Genomic DNA, 6,660 nt, shown 5'->3' with positions numbered 1-6,660 from the left:
AAAATTATCTGAAATTAGATTTTACGTGTAATAGTATAGGTCTGTGCAATCATTTCAGGAGTCAATGCTTTTGTATTTTCTTTCTCTTTTTTATGTAAAACTTCTGAAGTAGATTTTTCTCCCATGCGAGGCACTCTGTTGTTCCCGATGAAGTAACTAACAGTAATCACCCATCACATTGGTGTCCCAACGTCCCTGGTATCGTTTCTCCATCACCTTATATCCTAGTGGAATCGTTCGCCTTGTTCTTCACTGACATCACCCAGATTTTCAAAAAAAATTCAAGATGGTTATGCAAAAGGTGGATTTGAGGCTCATTTGACATCCCAAATCTTAAATCGTATCGAATGTCTTAAAAAACTTATCTAATAAATTAGCTAATATAAGGTCGCAGTTAGGGTCTTTCACATTACCTAAAAACTTGGTTACAACTTTTTTAAATGGAATACAAGCTTCTTTTTCCTTAGTGGTCATCTTGGTTTCAAAGGTAATTATGCAATTTTAAATGTTAAATTGTGAAAGAATGGTAAGTGATACAGCATTTTTAATATGCTTTTCGGACTCAGCACACTAAAATACATAAGATAGAGGTAATCTTATCAAAAAAGTTATTTCATCGTTGGCCTGTTATTCTTGTATTCCTTTGTATTTTTGTGGCTATCTGTCTTATACTCAAAATATTTTAATGGGAGTAATTAAATCCCCATTAAAATTTGGTAACACTTCGTTCTTGTTTTTTTACTATAAATGTGTTAGTAAAATATAATAGACGAAGAGCTCGAGCTGAATAATCATCGTCATAAGTAATATAGAGTTTGTCATGTGAAATGCGTCCAGTCTTTGTCTTCTACTGCACTACAGCGTAAATTGAGCCTTGGCCTCCTTAATTTTTACCTCCAACTGTGTTTATCTGTGGCTGCTCTTCTCCATACATCATTAAATTTTCGCTGGTTCACTGCTGAACATAAATCTCCCTCATAAGTTTCCATCTATTTTGACCTTGTGCTTCTTGTATATAATTCCTATGATAACGTTTGAGAACGTTATTATCAGTGTATCTTAAGAAGGGCGATGGAACGTGCTATGTTGGGCGTTTCACTACGAGACAAGATCCCAAACTGCCAGCTACGACAAAGAACAGGTGTGGCTGATGCAGTAGAGAGAGTGTAGCAACACTGACTACAGTACTTCATCGACAAGGACCAAATAGTCCATGTGGTGAGGCCGCTCCCGTCTGAAAAACATTTCTAATTCGGTTTCTCTGCGGATTCATATTCAAAAATGTCCCCTCTAAACAAATCTGAAGGATCCCGGACGGAATTTTTGGGCAGAAATTGTTTAAACAATTTTTTTAAATCAATACATAAGATCACCTTTTATTGCTCCGAAAAATATATTTTTAGGTTTTTTGGTTCATTCTAAATAAGAAAGCTATCTTGTGATTTTTCTCAAAAATTGACTGTTTTCGAGTTATAGGCGATTTAAAATCTAAAAAATGCGAAAATACGCATTTTTGAGGGTTAAAAACTCATATTTAAATTAGTATTTTTAAGGGTGCCAATAAATTTGATTAAAGTTTAAACATTCCTTTTCAAAATTCCGAAGAGTGATCGGGTCTAACTTCAATTTAGACTGTAGTTTTTTAATTGTTAAAATTATGCGTGTCCATCCGGTTTTTTTGCCGGTGCGGCGCGCACTATTTTCAAAAATCTCCTATTTTTCTCTGAAGTATTTTTTCTAGATTCTTTGGGACATTATAAATAAAATAAGTTTCTTGATATTTTTCTTAAAAGTTAATAGTTTTAAAGTTATAAGCGATTTAAAATGCGAAAATGTGTTTTTTTTGTCATTTTTCGGATTTTGATACGCTTATACCTTTAAAACTATTAACTTTTGAGAAAAATGTCAAGAAACTTATTTTATTTAGAATGTTCCAAAGAATCTGGAAAAAATATCTTTCGGACGAAAATAGGAGATTTTTGAAAAAGAGCGCGTCTCACCGGTCAAAAATTCGGATGGAAATGCATAATTAACAATTAAAAAACTACAGTCTAAATTGAAGTTTGACCCGATCACACTTCGGAATCTTGAAAAGGAATATTTAGACTTTGATCCAAGTTATTGACACCCTTACAAATACTAATTTAAATATGAGTTTTTAAGCCTCGAAAATGCGTAATTTCGCATTTTTTTAGATTTTAAATCGCCTATAACTCGAAAACAGTCAATTTTTAAGAAAAATTACAAGATACCTTTCTTGTTTAGAATGACCCAAAACACCTAAAAATATATTTTTTGGAGAAATAAGAGGTGATATTATGTATTTGTTTAAAAACATTGTTTAAACAATTTCTGCCCAAAAATTCCGTCCGGCACCCTTCAGATTTGTTTAACGGGGACATTTTTGAATATGAATCCGCATAGAAACTGAATTAGAAATGTTTTTCAGACGGGAGCGGTCTCACCACATGGACTATTTGGTCCTTGTCGATGAAGTACTGTAGTCGGTTTTTCGTTTCTTGCACTTCTGATTATGTGTTCCAGAGCTAAGTTAAAGAGTTGTGGTGAAAGTGCATCTACCTCTTTTAGTCCATTGTTTATTTCGAATATCTCCGAGTATTGTTGTCTAACTCTCACCTTACATCGTAACCGTTCAATATACATACATCCGTATCAACCTGACTAGTTTTTTTGGAAAGCCAAGTGCCTGCATTTCTGTCCACATCTAGATCTGCATACTCTATCAAATTCTTGTTTAAATTCTATGAATCTGATGAAGCTCACGATCAAGCTCCCAGCATTTTTCTATTATCTGTTTTATTGTGAATATCTGGTCAATAGTAGAGCGGTCCGAATTTTCCCTTACAAGTCTTAGTATTCTCCTCAATACTTTCCTTTCGAATGTGTCGAGTTTGCTTTTGGATGTTTTTTTCAGGACCCATGCTTCACTGCCATAACATGCTATTAATCGAATTAAGGTTTTATAGATTCTCTTCTTTGTATTTCGATGGACACTTTTAGACCAAAATATATGGGAGTGGGTAAAATAGTCTCTAAGTTTGCCTGCGTTATTCCTTTGCGCATTTCTTCATCCTCTGATCCGTCGCCACATACTTCTACTACCAGGTATGTCAACTTTCCAAACGTTTCCATTTCACCTTCATGTATAATGTGTTGTGGGACTATTTCTCTTGTCGACTGTATCATTATTTTTGTTTTTTCTTTAATTTCCAGACTTAGCCTTTTCGTTTACGTTTTTAACTCTGAGTATGATTCCTGTGCTTCTGTTGATGTTCTACTCATAGTATTAATATCATAAGCGGCCAGGTGAACCGTTCTGTTTTAGAATTTTCTTCAATGGTTTCTCTTTGCGTCCATTGTATGATAACAACTATGATCCAATGCAGGCTGGCACAGCAGTGGATACAGGAGTGAAAATGGAAAATTTTCAGAGAAAAAATCGTCATCGATATTATGGTTAAACGTTTTTCCGATTGAAGGTCTTTTAACAACCCATTTAAAAAAATCCCAAAGGCCTGACACCTAAGTGGATACGAAAGGGATGGTGGATAAGGATAAGGGAGGAAAAAATTTGCCCTTTGGGATTTTGTTTAATTGGGTTAAGATCTTCAATCAGGAAAGTTTTTAAGATTTTCTCTCTGAAAATTTTTGATTTTCACTCCTTACTGCTACTCCCTGTATCCGCTGCGTTGTCAGCCTGCACGGGATCATAATAATATACAGTGCGCTGCAATAAGTATTACCCTCCCAGCCTTACTAACTATTTTTAGTACATAAGCAAAACGCTCGGACACGTCGATTTTTAAAATAATCATAATATATTACAGCATCAATGTTTCGTACTTTACGCGATCCCTCTTCAGGTGACAGGCACAACTTTGATTTTTAAAACCTTTTTATATACTTGGCTTGGTTGGTGTCACGGACTCCGCAAATTTTGTAATCCATTTTAACAATAGTTCTAGACTAACTAGGTACTTGAAATTTTCAGGATAGCTAAGAGCTGACTAACAATGCAATATTTAACTGCTATTGTATGGATAAATGGATTCTTTTTTAAATTTCAAACTGTTTTAAAAATGTGATTTTTATGACATTTTATATTAACTATGACATTTGAATTCCATTTTAACGTACGTCAACACGCCGAGGACCGATAGCTCTGTGGTAGAGCATTAAATCGGAGATCTACTGGTCCTGAGTTCAAATCCCCTACCTCTCGCTTACCTTTTTTTTTATTTTTTTAATACATAATTAAAACTTAATATACTTAAAATTCATATTTTATAAGTTAATTATTATATTATGTCATTGTAAACAACCGTGGTATAATAAAAAGTACTTTTTTATACTAGTGTAATTCTTGGAAAATAATCTTGAACTCGGAGGTAAACAACTACACTATGTTATTTCGAGTAACTGTGTTTAACGTGTGTTTGCAATAAAGCTAAGAGCACTTAGGATGTTAATAAAAATCTGATATATCCCATAATTGGTTGAAAAACCATTACCTGCTATTGTATGGATAAATGAATTTTTTTTTAGATTCCAAACTATTTTAAAAATGTGACTAATGCTATGACATTTAAATTCCATTTTAACATAACATTATACATCGAGTCCTGATAGCTCAGTGGTAGAACGTTGGGCCGGAGATATACTGGTCCTGAGTTCAAATCCTACCCTCGCTTACCTTTTTTAATTTTTTTAATACATAATTAAAAGTTAATATACTTAAAATTCATACTTTATAAGTTAATTATTATATATGGCATTTTAAATAACCGTGGTATTATAAAAAGTACTTTTTTATACTAGTGTAATATTTGGAACTATAATCTGAACCTCGGAGTTTAAACTACACTATATATTATTTCGAGTAACTGTGTTTAGCGTGTGTTTTCAACAAAGTTAGGAGCACTTAGGATGTTGATAAAACTCTGATATATCTCATAATTGGTTGAAAGACCATATTACAACGACAGAAACCGCAGTATTGGTTCTTGTTACTTCGCCGCGGCTTTATACAAAAGTTGACGCTACTAGTTTACTCGGTTGATGTTTACTTTTAATAGATGGCGTTACTTTATATGTCATATTAATTTCATATTTTATTTGTGAAAACTATTGAATATTATTAAAACCTTTTTATATACTTGGCTTGGTTGGTGTCACGGACTTCGCAAATTTTGTAATCCATTTTAAAAATAGTTCTAGGCTACCTAGGCACCTGAAATTTTCAGAAAAGCTCAGAACTAGCTAACAATGCAATATTTAACTGCTATTATACAGTGTGATTAATTAGTGGGGTAAAGCTCCGTAGATCCCTTATAGTAATGTATAGCGATAAAATTTAATATCAAAAATTGTAGCGAACTTTGAGCTGCACAATAAAAAATTAGTTAGAATATTACAGGGTGGTCGATAACATAGTGGCAGACCAAACTTATGTTTTTTTTAATAGTACACCCTGTATTTTATTTTATATTCGAACTCTTCATAACTTTTCCATTATAGAAATATAAAGGTTTGGTATGTTATACAGGGTATTTACAGAGTTATAACCAATTTTATATGAAAATCGTAACAAGCTCAACTCCCTGTATAAATAAAAGTAAGCACAAGGGCAATGGTTTATTGACGTCATATTGTTTTACTTATTGTCAAAATTTTCGTAAATTATTGATATTGCTAATTTTCTTTATATTGAATACAGGGTGAGTCAAAGTGCAAGTAAATTATTTTCTCAGTAATTTTAAATAGAACACCCTGTATTTTATATCATCGAAAAGTACCATTACCATACTTTAATTTTTATATACCTAACATTGCCTATGTGTAAATTTATTAGTTTTCGAGATATTTTCATTTTTCAGAGCAAAATTATGAATAATTACGGGTCTAGATCTTTCCAAATTTTAAGTAAGCCATGACTGAATTGTCTAAAACTGACAATTTACGATTACTGATTATCAATCTATAATCAAAGTTACAATTTTTGTTATTAACTTTTATTACTATCTATTACTATAACGGATCTTCAGAACTTTACTCCACTAACCAATCACACTGTATGGATAAATCGATTTTTTTAAATTTCAAACTATTTTAAAAATGTGACTAATGCAATGATATTTTAAAGTACGTTAATAAATCGATATCTGCTACATAAAACTTGATGGTGGCTCAGTGGCATTAGACTGCAGATCGAGAGGTCCCGAGTTGGAACCCGGCTGTTGCGTATCTTTTTTTAATTGTTTTAATAAATATTAAAAGTACTATTTTATACTAGTGTAATTTTTGGAATCATAATTATAAATAACAAATTACACCTACTAAAAAATCATACTCTCTAAGTTAATTATTCTTTACAAACATGTTGTGTCATATAATATACAATAACATAACCGTGATATTATAAAAAGTACTTTTTTATTACAGTGTAATTTTTGGAATTTTAAGCATTTAATATCGCTAAATTATTTTATATTCTCTCCTATAAATTATAAAAAGGTTTTCTATAAAAAGTTCTTTTTTATAAAAGTGTAATTATTTTAAATAGGTACATAACGTGATACCTCATTTAAAAGATTTTTAAATACTGATTACAAAAATATATAACACTTTAATCATCTTTAA

Source organism: Diabrotica virgifera, chromosome 5 (assembly GCF_917563875.1).
Source record: "Diabrotica virgifera virgifera chromosome 5, PGI_DIABVI_V3a".
Taxonomy (NCBI): domain Eukaryota; kingdom Metazoa; phylum Arthropoda; class Insecta; order Coleoptera; family Chrysomelidae; genus Diabrotica; species Diabrotica virgifera.
Note: the sequence above shows the minus strand (reverse complement) of the source record.